This window comes from Coturnix japonica, chromosome 34 (assembly GCF_054131305.1).
Source record: "Coturnix japonica strain WE chromosome 34, WE-NBRP24, whole genome shotgun sequence".
Classification (NCBI taxonomy): Eukaryota; Metazoa; Chordata; class Aves; order Galliformes; family Phasianidae; genus Coturnix; species Coturnix japonica.
Window position 1 is genome coordinate 2,590,321 of NC_140696.1, and position 14,008 is coordinate 2,604,328.

Genomic DNA, 14,008 nt, shown 5'->3' on the forward strand with positions numbered 1-14,008 from the left:
GGGAAGGCGTGTGGATAAGACAGAGGCAGCGGGACTCGATGCAAAGCAAAAGATTGAATTACGCAGCGCCGCCTGCTAACAAATTATCCCATTTGCGTAATCCCCGCACCCTGAGCAGCCTTGCTTTCTGATCTCCTCTGAAACTCCAGAGATAATCAAACATTTTTTGGCTAATATCATATACAGGCATAATTAGGCAGCCACAATTACCATCTGGGCTCTGTATGCTTATGCAAGCCTCGAACTCAAGCTTGGGGCACTGCTGTGTGGGGCATTGCCTGGGGGTACTCCTGGCATATGGGGCACCAGCACCACTGCCCATGCTAGCAGGGAAGGCTGCTGCACCCTGTGGAAGGGGCTTCTCTCTGCAGGGCTGTGAGCAGCAGTGTCCCTATGCTTGAGCTAATAGCACCTGTGGCTTGCGGTGGGTGCTGCAATGCTGCTCCTGTCCCTCCTTCCTCATGCTCTTCCTCCTCTGCTTCAGGTATGGGAAAGGTTTATGGCCCTGGACCCTCTGCAGAGCACGGTGCTGAGCACATCAGGCAGCCTGGCTGCCTGGTTATTGGATTCCATGAGTCGTGGCTCTGGTGGAGGCTGTGGGTGCCAGGCTGGCAGGGAGGAGCGCTTTGCTCCCAGCCTCCAGCTCTTTGCTCCTGCATCTCCCTGGCTCGCGTTGCCTACTAACAGACCGCGAAGGCGCAGGCATATGGTAATGCATATTTAACTGGTATTTACATTCAACATTGTCTCTCTGTAGCTCTGCTTTCCTTCCCAAACACTCAGATTCCTCCAGGCTCATTGCTGGGAGGCTGTTGGGGTGCTGGGTGCCCTTGGCTGGGTCAGGAGAGGTTGTGCTGGTTTGCTGCAGCCTGGTGCTGCCCTGAGTGCTGCTCCTTGATGGCACAAAATGACCGGGTACGGTGGCTTCTTAGGTCAGGATCTGGAATGCAGGTACCTGTGCATTCCAGGTGTGCTCCCATCTGGACAGGGCTGTAGGCTCCAGCAGCTCTGTGATGATGAGGGAAGACATTGACAAAACTGCTTTGCAGAAGAAAACAGTGTATTTCAGCCAAGGTTGATGGGGAGGTTCTTTGTGGAGGGAGAGCTCGTGCTGTTGGCCTGATGCCCCCAGCAGCTGTGCTCACACCCATCTCCCCTCTCCTTGTCCTATGAAGGAGCATCCCCCCCTTCCTTCCTTACCATAGGAGCACTCCCCTCATGCTGCTCAGGGCTTGATGTAGGGAGGTGTCCATTGCAGGCTTCTCCTGGTTGTTCAGAAGAGCAAAAGCCAGTTAGGAGTGGAGAAGAATTGTTAAAGGGGGAGAAAAAATAATAATAACGAAATAAATAGCTCCTGTTCCAATCGACTCCGCTTCTTAATCTCAGTGCTCAGGAGCTATCGTTATTCCAAACATAGAGGCATAATAATTAAACATAATTACTTGTAGGTTCTGGGCTGGTGACTATCTATACCTAACGCTCCTAATGAAATTTCTATTAGAAATACACCAACTGTTTAATAAATAACAATACCTCGCTGCCGAGGCATTCAAAAGGGACACAAAGAGCTCTAGGACTTCAGTAGGGCTGGTGCCAGAGTGTCACTATCCACAGCAGTGTGATGGGGGTCCCCACCTCCCCCCATTCTCTGTCCCTGCCTTGAAATGCAGCCTCAGTGCTGTGCTCCCACAGTTGCTGCCCGGGGGGGTTTTAATCTCTCTGTGTAAATTCTGTAAAGCAAATGATTATTTTAGTAACAGGAACATCACCGGAGCTCCAGAGAGAGAAATCACCTGTTTAGCACGGAACCTTTTTCCTTTAGAATTAATCCTAATTTAGGATCCAATTACAAACATTGAGGGTGATATAATGGCCTTGGAACATTAGTCAAGGCAAATTCCTTAATTGATGACTGTTAATATGAAACAGTTTGAAAATGAGAACACGTTTTGTTTTTAAATGTTACCTCCTCCCCCTCCTCTGAGGGATCTGCAGCTTCTGGAGCGAAGCACTTCAAGAGAACAAAGACCCTTTGAAAGCTCTTTTTTCCCCCCCCTTTCAATGCTTATCTGAAAGGACATCTTTTTCCCCTTAGTTGCTGTAATCATAAAAGCACAGGTGACAAACTGCTTCATACCAGGCATCAGCCATTCTACGTTGGGTTTTTCTCTGAGTACATTATACCCACACACACACACAGAGGCAGCAGTGCTCAGCCCTGGTGCTTGCAGATGATTCCCATTGGACCATCCCTATCAGATCGCTGGGGAGAAAGATGTCAGCAAACTTTGTGACAACTTTTATCACATCTTCTCCCTTTGCTGCAGTGCTGTGGGTGCAGTGATGATGGCTCAGGGGGCCAGGGGGGGCTGCTGGGGTGTTCCCTTTTATCTGGGATCCCATTAACAGGGCCAGGGCTGTGGGGTGAAGGGATGCGTTATTACTCCTTGGCTGCCAGCAGTGCTTTGCAATGCACCGTAGGCGAGCTTCTCTCTGCTTGTAAATACTTTCATCTCTGTGTTGTGCTTTCTGTTTCTGCAGGAGAGAAAGATAGCTTTTAGTGTTATAGTGCAAACTTGCCCCTGCTTCATGTCAGCAGGCTGCTGATGGAGATGGCAGTGTGCTTTCCTTAGCAATATGCTGATTTGCATCGCTCCGGGTCCTTCCGTGCATCCGATGTGCTGTGATGTGGCTGCAGTGGGTTTGTTTGGTCCGGGGGCCTGGTGGTACGTGGAGATGGGGATCCTGCTTGCTGTGTACATGTTGGCAATGCAGAAACAACACAGCAAAAGGCACTTTGTGTTCTCAGAGCTGGATGGCAGATCTGCAGTCCACAAAGGGAAGTGGCAACGTGCATGCATGCACCTCGGGACTGCCATCCGGCCCCTTCAACCCACACCCTCCAGCACTCAGTTAGTTTGTAAGGGTCAACCCACCCCCATAAGTCCAACTCCCTGCTTCTCCCAGGGAGAGACCCGGGGTTGGAGCGGGATGCGCCGCGCTGCCGCCGAGCGTTTCCAAGGTGACTATCGCCCTGCCAGGCTCAGCTCCGAGCCGGTTTCTCGTCTCGGAACACAGCAGCAATGCTGCCCGCACACCTCCGTGTGGCGCTGAGATGGTTCTGCTGCCCTGGATGCTGCTTCAGGTCTGATCGACAAAGTGTTTGGGTCAGATAAGAGTGACTCAGGTTGTCACGCGCTTCGGTAAATGTCTCTCTATAACAAACCTGCTCAGCAGCACGGGGAAAATCTCGTTGTTGTTGTTCCTCCTGCCCTGTTTTCCTCCTCCAGCTGGTCTGGGGGGCTCTCAGCAGCCATAGGTGGGTGAGGAAGGTGATGGGCTTCCTTGTGTTATGGAATGTGGTGCCTTGCAGCCTCTGAGATGGCACAGGTGTGGGGTGGATGCTGTGGATCTGGGGCTCTGTTCCCCCTTTGGTCATCAGTTCATCCCTGTAATCACTTCAGAATGAGAAAGTGGAGAGGAAGGAAAATCAGATCAGGCTGAGGGTTGGTTGTGCTTTGGGGCCAGCTTCCCCACTGCAAGCTTCAAAGTAAGAGCCCCATAGAGTGTATGCCAAGTGTAAGGCCAGGCCAACACCTGATCCATGTGATGTTGCACCCAGGTTTATCCCCACAGCCCTTGGGTGCTGTATGGTGTCACTTCAGACTCATATAAGATCTGTGGGTGGGAGCCTGGCACTGTGCAGTGCTGCCTCTCCCTGAGCTGCAGTGGAGCGAAAGGAACTTGTGCAGTATTTAACTTGTCTTTTCCATTCCACTTCTCTGCGAGTTTCTGCATCGTTTGGGTTGATAATGATGTATTGTTCCTAGCAAGGTGCCGTCTGCCCAGGAGGAATGGGTGCTGTGCTGGGGGTGGGTCTCTGAGCTCTTTGAATTTATCCATCTGTCTCTTTGCATCTGTCTGTCCCTATTTCAGTGACTCACTCATTCCCAGGGCTGCCCTGCCAGCCCCCTACCCCTTGCTCAGAGCTTCTCCCCAGCCCCACTGTGAGGGAGTAGCATCCCTCTGCATGAATGGGGATCTGTGTGGGGTGAGGAAGGGCTGGGATGTGCTGTGCTCCACCACCGAGCCTCCTTGCTGGGGGTTAATTCAGTCTTAATCTTGGGCTCAGGGAGTCACGGGTCGGCACTCTTCTGTGAGGGAGGACGAGATAATCTGCTTGTCTCTGAGTCCATCACACTGTCACAGCCCTTTCTGCCTGAGGAGAATTAGTGCAACACTATTAGGGATTACGTCCCCCACCGCCAACCCTGACCTCCTATAAATCTCTCAAGCTCCACTGCCCGACTGATGTGCTGTGGGGAAGTCGTGCCAAATGCAAGTAGTGTTGGATCGTAAATCCCTCCTCCTGCACTTAAAAGCCTGTCATTTTGGGTCCAACACAGGCTGCAGGGAGTGCCATAGAGGTGGTGGTTGTCAATCTGGTTGGTGAGGAGGGGTCTGGCTGCATCCTTGGGTACTGAGAGCATCCCATGGGTAAACCACAGGGATGAGACATGCAGAAAGGAGCTTTGGGTATGGGGGATGTGAGGGGCAGGAGGAGGTGGCTGAGTGCTGCTGTGTACAGGGCTGGAGCTGCATCTCTGCTCTAAGGCAACACTACAGCACAGCCATCACTGCATCCATCAGAGCTTCTCTGTCTGAGACATCCCTTTGTGAGCAGGTTTCAAAGACTGCGCTCTGCCTTTCCCCCTTCTTTGGGAAGGTTTATATAAAACTTTAATTATAGTAGCACTGTTTAAAAGGGATCATTACACCTCATGAACAAACAGCAGTCAAAAGTGCTACACAACTCCTCTGTGAAATATCAGGGTGACAAAACACTCGCAGTGCTATCTGCAGCATGTCAGCTCATTCGGCGCTGTGTAACACCTCAATTTGTAAGGAAGATCGTGTGCCATGCCCTATGATAAATGTTTAAATGAGGTGTTCAAATGAGTCAGATGTTGAGGAAGGAACCGATTTATCCTGCTGCAGAACAACAGCCCCAGCGCACCTGCTAATAATCCTGCAGATGACAAAAGCCACTTTGCAAGTGAGCAGCGCTCTGCTCCCGTGTAGCATAGGAAGGGATAAAGGAGATTGGAGCAGACGTGGGTGCGCAAGGCTTCAATTCCCACTTCGGTTGGAAAATGAGTGCTTCCAGGGAGTGGTTTGCAGTGGGTTCCCCAAGGCATGTTCCCTCTTGTGCCCTTCTCTGGATCCACTCTATCATACCTGTCCTGGGGACCCCAGGCCTGGGCACAGCACTGCAGGTGGGATCTTCCAGGGGCAGAGCAGAAGGGGGCAACCCACTCCCTCTCCTTTAGCTTTGTCCCAGTGCACCCTGTGCATTGCTGGACTGGGCCCCTTGGGCAGCAGGTTGCTATCTGGCAGCACGACGCCATCAGCGACAACTGAGGACAACGTGCAAATAGTTGCTGAGCACAGGGGAATAAATCTCCAGCATTAGGGGTGGATGTACAGTGCTGTAAAGCAAAGCACCAATATAACAGCCTACATAACGCCATTAGGCTGGGAGCGAGGCATTTGATATAGAACTAGAGATGGCATGAGCCAGCAGGTCCCTACTTTATTTTTTTTCCTTGCATTTAATACAACGTTCTGGATGCTGCTTTCTCTGCTCCGTGTGTTTTATTGTTTTGCTCACCCTGAAAGAGGAACGGCAGGAGCTTTGATAAATGGATCGGAATGTTTGGCTGGCTGGCTCCGCGCTTCCCTTTGCTGTCTCACCAAGTGCATCGTGTCGGGGTGAACCTGGATGTGGTCTATAGAACGTGGGGGCACAGGAGGGTGAGTGGTTGGGATATGCAGGTGAAGTCAGCTGCACCAACCATCCTGCAGGTCTCCACTGAGCTCTGCTTTGTGTGTTGTATGGTGCCCAGCCGGCAAGGCAGATGTTGGCTGGGAGCCTGTCCTGATGTCCCCGGTGGAGAGTTAATTCAATTAAGAATTTTGCAGATGAAAGGGAGCTGAAGGAGTGCAGGGGAACCTGGGCGGGGAGCAGAGCCAGAACGGGTAGCAGAAGGCATCCACGGTAGCATCTGCTTCCCCGGAAGCAGTGTGGAGCTCTGATTATCTGCCTTTGATGTCGGTGGCCAAGCCTGGATCCATCCACTTTCACCAGCTCCGTCTCCCCATAGTGCTGTGCTGCCCCAATCAGCTCTGATAGAAGGTGTGGGGCTGTGAGTGGGGCAGCCCAGGTTTGTTCTCAGCTTGGTGTGGGGAGATGAGGCAGGGATCTGATCCCCGTTACCATAAGAAACATATCAGGGTTGCAGGAGCCAGGGGATGCTCAGAGAATGGCTGAGCAAACCTAGTAAGAGCAGACTGGGGAAGGAGCTACCAACGGAGAAAGCAATTTTGAAAGACAAATGCAATCTGTGGATCTGAATATCCACAAGTGAAATAGGAGGAAAGATAAAAGGAGCAAAAAAAAAAAAAAAAGTCGGGATATCCAAGCAGCGCCGGTTCTACTTCAAAGGGGAAAGGGAGCTGGCTTATAGATTTACTGCCAGTTGTGGTTGTGCCTGCACAGAGGACCGCCAGCATGGGAGAGAGCTGGGGATGCAAAGGAAAGGGAATTTTAAAAGCAGAATTTCAGACGTGTGTTTCCCCCTGGGTGAAATTACACAGAGAAATATTCTGGCAAAATACGAAAGGGACCGAGATGAAAGAGCAGCCCAGAATATACATTGCAAATGACATCTGTCCAGGAGGGACAGCGGAGATGGCTCAGAAGTGAGAATGTACGTGGTCTGGGGGCCCAACAACACCAGGTTTTTGGAGGCTGGGGGGCAGAGCAGGCATTACCTGCGTGCAGGTGCTGCGGGAGAGCTGATAACTCCCGTTAGACCTCTCAGCTCCTCACGGTGCTTTGATTTGAGAGCTATTGATTAGAGCTGGGCAAACCACACAAAAATGAGCCACAGATACTCATTTGAATCTGCAAGCTTAAGAGGATTTGTGGCGCTCAGAGCCGGAGCTGGCTGAAACAAGGCGATGTTGTGAATTGAACTCTCTTGTGCAAGAGTGCCTGGCATGGTGCTGGGAGCAAAGTCCCAGTACTCCATCACCAGCCTGGGTCTGCTTGAGTAGGAGGCAGAACTTGGAGTTATTTTCCCAGCTTCAGGCTGTGGATGTGTCCCATCAGAGCGGGTGTGGTGCAGCCGCATTGCTGGTTGAATATGCAGTGGATCTGGACCACCCTTGGCCCATGGGTGGGATGCTCAGCACAGGCTGCTCGGCTGCGTGCCGTGGGGACAGATCTGTGCCCTCAAAAGCCAGGAGGAGGTAGAGAATGGAAACAAAGGGAACCTAGCAGCTTCAGAAAGGTTGCTTTTGCTTGCGGCTTAAAGCGCTGGGCAATAATAATCAAGATTTATCGCTTGGCAATCACCATAGCAACATCAAAACACCAGTGGGAGCGAGATGCTCTCCTGCTCAGCCGGGAGGAAGGCAGCCCCGGTGCTTCCAGCCTGCACCCTGCAGTGCTGAAGCAAACACTGGGAAGGTAGAGGCCAGGTGGGACCTCAGGAAGAGAAGTTGGGTTAAAATGGTGAGGAGGGAGCAATTGCAGCCTCCCAGCAGCTGCTTGAGCCCCTTTTGGCTGCTGATCCCTGCAGAAATGTTAGAGACAGGCTGATGGCTGACTGCAAACAGAAGAAAACATCCGATTTTTGCAGTGACTTGAAACATCTGTGCCAATGGCTCCCACCCGTGATGCTGAGAACCACAGGTCAGTCCCTGGTGCACTGCCCTGTTGCTGTATGGCTTCAAAGTAGGCAGTACACCGTTGCTTTGGCCGTGTGTCTCCTTACACAGCTGCGGTCCATGGTAGATGTGCTCCATCCCAGCTGGTGGCTGGGTGCAGGAGCTTTGCCCTGGGGCTGAGGCACACAAGAGGGGCAGGGAGGAGGCTGATGGTGTCTGGCACTGCATAAAGGCTGGGTATTAGGGCCACAGTTTCCTCTTGTTTAAGCTGATGCTTCTGAATCGAAGACTTCTGATTCACACTGGTGTAACATGGAAAGCAAACCTGGCCCTTTGTGCGTCTCTATTGCGGTGAGGACAGGTGCTCTTGCTGGAGGGAGTATGTCTGTTGTGAGAGCTGCGGTGAGGAATTACAGCCTTGTATTTCAGCAGTGTGTACAGCAGAGCCGTCAGAACCAGGCAAACCTCTCAATCCATTTATCAAAGAGCTTTGCAGTTCAAGGTAGAGAGCATGAAAAGAGCAGAGAGGCGATCAGTTGCTAAAGCTTTTTAAATAAATAAGGAGATGGGGAAGGGGGTAGAAAGACAGAGGGAGAATTGTTCTTATGATTTACAGAGCTGGAGGGTAAGGGATGAAAGGGGAAATCTTCTGCAGAGTACATCACAAACCTGTGGCATGAGCCGCTGCAGGGCTGGAAGCGCTGGAGCTGTGTTTTCCAGTGGGAAAGTTACAAACTGACAGCTTCAGGATGTGCCCACTGCCAGTCATGCTGAGGAGGGCTCACCCCCACCCATCTCAGGGTCGGATGCTCACGGTGCCTTTGGTCTGCAGCCCCAAGAGGTTGGGTGAGGCTTTATCCTTTGGGAATTGGAACTGAGCGCTGCTCCTCTTCGTGCAGCTCCGCCACGGCGTTGCAGGGGCTGAACCAGTCTGTGGAGTTAGCAAAATCCTTTATTTTACGTTTGATATCTTGTTCAGATCAATATGGATTCCTTGAGCAATTCGGGGGCTTGTAGCCTCCTGATTAGCTGTCCCTTTATCCAGTTAGATTTTTCTTATCTAGAGTAATTGTTGTTCCAAAGTACATCTACGGCTGCAACATGACCTTACAGGCAAGGGTACGATAACGCAGCGCCGGAGTGATACAGTGCAGCGGGGCTGCAGAAATACGGCTCCCAGCTCTGATTGCCTGCGCTGCCCACCCTCCTGCAGCTCCCCCCTCCTGCATTATCTCCCTGTAAATTGTTTATGAAAGCTTTTGTTGCCTTCCCAAGGTGAGACGGGGCAATCCGGAAGGCAAATATATAAATCTAAACCGCTTAAAGGCCCCCACAGCAGCAGGGAGGAGGAGGAGGAGGGATTGTTTACTGTGGCCGCTTGCATATTTAAGTGGCCTGCAGTCTCCCTCCAGCATCTTTTTGCCTGATGCACTTTGATGGGAGTCGATATGAACTGGTGTGGTTTTAAGTCTATTTACGGACCTGGCATCTTTGGTGAGTTGGTGCGAGATGCTCCAGCCCGAGATTAGTCAAATTGGAAATAAATTGCTTATTAAATAAGGAAAAAAAACCTCTACAGATGTGGCAGTGATGAATGAGGGGAGATGGAGGGGATGTGGAGAGGTTGCTCCTTTCTTGAGACAGCAATGAAAGTCTTGGTTTGCTTTTCAACTACACTGTGGCCAACTTTGTTGTCCATATGGATCTGTGCCCTTCTCACCCCCCTGACCCCGGGGAGCAATGGGTGTGAAGGCAAGACCCCAGGGCCAGGGGGCTTCCTACTTGTGTGCAGTGGTGCTGGGCTATAAGGGTTCTCCTTGCTGCTTTTGGTGCTGGGGAATCAGCCCAAGGGCTGGGACGCTTGCTTACAGCCCTGGGACTGTGCTGATTTTAGGGCAGAAACACAATGTTTGGGGTCGCCAGTGACTGTATCTGCTGAGCTTGGTTTCCTCTCTCCTCCTTCCCTTCTGGTGGGCTCTTTTATTTCTCCTAATTGCTTCATGGAAGCAAATACAGGGCTGACAATAAAGGATAGATTTGTCGGGTCAGGAACGACACCAGTCCCTCAACTGCCATCTGACACTGGCACAGTCTGTACTCTGAAAACAAACAGCTCTATTACATTCAGTGCATGCGTGAGCTGCTCTGGAGAGGCTGTCTCCATGGAGCACCTATCTGCTCCTCCTCTTTGTCTTCACTGGAAAAATAAGAGCGGTGCGTGCTTTTTTCCAGTGGGATACCCAGCTCCAACTTAACTGCCCTGCTGTAAAAATCAGATGGAGGTGCATATGTGGAATAAATGACAAGAGATCAGCCCCAGAGCTGAGGCGTGCTGCTGAAAGCAGGTAGTGAGTGCAGCCAGGCAACTGTGTGTGTTCTACCCATCACCTGGCCTGTTATCCCACTGGTGGCACTGGAAAGGAGCAGCGTGTTGAAGTGGCTGAGGCTGAATTTGGCAAAAAGCTTTTGGCCGAGGCAAAAATGATGGCACAAATGCTTTGGCATTTGTGAAATAAAGGTGACCATCTCTTGGTTCACTCATAGATGAGGGTAGCGCCCAGCCAGTCCCATGGGTAAGGGGCTGCTGGGGGTCCCTTACACCCACACTGTGTCAAGGCTCAGCTCTGCAGGGTGCAGCATCCCAGGTATTGAGAGGTTGCAAGCACCTGGAGGAGTCGCTTGTGTCTCTGCTTCCCGATTCTCCTCTCGCTACCCCATGGTGCATCAATAGCCTGGAGAATCACGAGAACATTGATTTTAGTTCTGTGCCGCTTTAGGCCTTTTTCCACTCGGCCAACAGCGATTTCCCAGCCGGTCTGATGGAAGGTAGAGGCAGTGCGGCTGCGGGGCCATGAGGGGGAGCTCCGCGCCCGGCAGTGTGCGGGCGCTGCGGGGCACGGGGTGCGGTGACGCCCGGGGAGCCCTCCGCAGCGTTTTCCTTCTATGCTGGGGCTGTTGTGATAGTGTTTTGCCCCTAAAGCACCCTCGGTATCGCTATGTGTGTGCTCGGCATCCTCATCTGATGGGGCAGTCCTGTGCCCATCGCGATGCAGGTCCCTGATGCTCTCTGTGTGATGCTGTTTCTCAGTAGGACAATCTCATAGGGGAGGAAAAAAAAAGGCAAATCTCTTCCCATGTCTGCAATTATTTTATTATGCAGCACTAATGAAACATACACTCAAAGGCCTGAAAAAAAAACCACAACATCTATGGTAAAGAGTTACTTAATGGAATAAATCACTTTAAATTAAGCAATTATCCCCTTGATTTTTTTTCCCCTTTTCTTCTTTAAGATGCCATCTGGCTAAAGGTTCTTCAGCTGTGTGTAAGGACAGCAGTGTGGATGGCACAGCGCATGGTGACAGTGTGCTGGTGGAGGTGTCACTGCCAAGTAGTGCTGAGGATTTCCCTTCTATTAGGAACTCAGGGCCTGTGAATGAAGCTGTTAAAATGTCTGGGGTGAGCTTGCATGAAAAGCCCCATTACTTGAGGAATTGGGCAGAAAAGATGTGCAAGCACCCAGCCAGAAAACATGTGCTTCAGCAGCAGAGGCAGAAGTGATGGGATCAAATGATTGAGGTGGGGTGGCTGTGCTGGGAAAGGGTGATGCTGTGAGAAGGATGATGGGAGCTTGCTGATGGGACACCAGTCATAGCCAGCCTCAAAGGGCAGCCTTTAGCTAAAACAATTTACACAGGGAGCCTTTGGAGCTCACCCAAAATCAGAGCTATCCCCACTGTGGATTGGCAGCACTGCCAGGTGGTGAGAAATGAGCACTGAGCTCTTTGGGGTGGAAACTGGGGCTGTGAGTTAGGGAAAGGTTGTCTTTTGGTCCTGGTAACTGGGCTTTGTGAACAACCAGGAGCCAGCTCCATGTCTGCAAGGCTTGTACTCACCTGCCTGGCAGCTGTGCTGAGTGCTGGCTGTGTTTGCACCAGATACCTGGTGAGAAAGGTGTGATAAAGCTTGGCTAATAAATCCATATCAACTTTCCAGTCTGCTGAGCCTTCCAGGGCCCTTCACACTCTCTGGCTGCATAACAGAACTGGTTTTATATAGGAAAACCAAACTGTTTTTGCAACTTTCTGGTGTGATCGTGCAGTGCTGCCCTTGCAGGACAGCTGATAGCATCTGCCCACCTCATTCCTGCTCAGTAATTCACTCTGTGCCTATTAACCCGGTGTTCCCATTGCTTTGGCATTATCCCCACTCTGCCACCAGCCTCATCCCACACCGATTCCATCCTTCTCTGCCTTATTTGTTAAATATCCTGTAATTATATAGAAATAAAAGGCTCCTACAGATTAGTGGGTAATTATACTTAATAGGAACAAAATGAATATTCCTGGTTAACCATTTGGGTTTGGAAGGCAGATGGCACATAACCCCATGTTTACCTTAATGGCGGCACGGTAATTAACTGGTTGCTCTCTGGTTGAGCTCTGCACCAGGATGCTGCTGGGCTGCCTGCTGCTGGATGAATGGGCGCTGTGATGGAGGCACGTGTCTGTCTGTCCATCCATCACTATTATCGGGGGTTGTGGTGCTTGTTTTCAGGGTGATTTCCCAGTGTGTTTTCAAGCGTTGTTTTATTGTATTTACTTTGAACTGAGGAGAATCCCTCTTCCCTTGGGAGGTGTTCTCTGTGTGCTAATCTTGCAGCCAGGCTGCAGGTGTGCATAGATACACCCACACAAGCTCATACAGCCTTGTGATCTTTTGCTACCCCTCCTCTTCACACCCAGGATCAGGAGCGAACAAATCTCATTGCTCTTTGAGAATTAAGCCACATCGTGGCTCTCAAACCATGCCCAGCCCTTTCAAAGGCTGCTGGAAACTTTCAGCAGTGTTTCCAAGGCTGTGGAAGCAGGTGAGCCCTGATTGTGCCAGAGCTGCTGTGACAATGCCCCTTCCCTGCTGAACTGTGCCGTGCTGTGTGTACCTTCCCACTGTCTTTAGGCTTGGGGCCAGCTGGTGACCCCCCCCCCCATGTGCTATACATGCAGGGATGGATTGCAGCTACCTGGGGACTGGCCCCAGCACTTCTGAGGATGCTGTAAAAGAGGAAAGGAGGGATTAAGGCACCGTAAGTCCCACTAACGTGACACCCACAAGTCATTCCCAAGGGCCATCACAACCTCATTTTGCTACAGTAAATATATCTGGCATTACCTATTCTGGAAATGCAGGCGACTAGTCAATTGGAAAGGGCGTCTGCTGATGGCAGCATGACAAGCAATATCCATAACTGCTTGTAATCTTGCACAGACATTCAATTGCTCCAATCCAGCTCCATTGAAGATGAAGAGACTTCTATTATCTTGAGATCCTACTGCCACCAATATTGCAAGCTGATGCTTATTAAAACACTTATTTTGCCATGGCTGGCAATACAATGGAACCAGGGCAGGGGGATGGTTGATAGTTGGGTGGGTAGTGAAAGGATGGATGGACCTCCAGCTCAAGGCAGGATATGGAGGAGTGGGTTGGGGGCTCTCGGTGTTGGGCTTTCCCCTCTCAGGAGTGATCAGGATGGTGGGATGTAAAAGGGGATGATATCAGGGCCCCGTGTTGTGTGGGCTGCATCGCCCCAGGATGGGGATCTTCTTGCAGGCACCTGGAAAAGATTTACTGCTGCTCTTTGAAGCCTGTTTGAATGCGGGCTCTATGATGTGTTCAAATAGTATTAATAAATACAACAGCAGCCACAGGGAGAGCTCGGTGTTTGCTGTAAATTCAGCATCTAAACAGAGACATCATTTTGTTTTCTGCAGTTTAACACCATTCATAATTTTGCCTTTTTAACAGATCCCCCCTAGGGCTCCGGGATGCCTCCTTTCTTTTTGGCTATTCCCAATTACTGCCGTGCCTCTTAAGAGCCGGGTCCCGGTTTAACACATGCACACCCAACTTGTCGGAGCCAAAGGAGCTGTCAGGACACGCCGTGTCGGCTCCCTGGCCCCATATCCTTAACGAGACCTTTGCAGCCCGGTGCTTCTGTGAATTCACTGGTGCCTGATCTGAGCCCGGCCCACCTGATGTATAATTTATCACAAGGCTGTTGCTGTGCTGCGTTTCTTCTCCTTGGAGAGGCTCGGCAAAACATCGCTCTGTCTGGCTGCTGAATCCCTCCGTGTCCTTTTGGGTTTAAACGTGGGGAATGTTCTCTCTTTGCTCCCTGCCAGCAGTGCGCACTGACCTCCCCCTTTGGGATGCTCCTCTGGGGAGGGGCTCTCACTCTATTATCGCCTCGTATCATCTCTTCCTTTAGTGT

At 51.1% G+C, this 14,008-nt stretch overlaps 1 long non-coding RNA gene across 1 annotated transcript; it reads right to left on the minus strand.

The window, feature by feature from the left end:
• Nucleotides 1-1,042: 1,042 nt before the first annotated feature.
• LOC146755279 (uncharacterized) lies at nucleotides 1,043-9,016 on the minus strand. The gene is made up of 2 exons (XR_014938219.1): nucleotides 8,404-9,016; nucleotides 1,043-3,458 (listed from the first exon to the last, which is right to left on the minus strand). It is a non-coding gene; the product is annotated as an uncharacterized LOC146755279 (long non-coding RNA).
• Nucleotides 9,017-14,008: the final 4,992 nt, after the last annotated feature.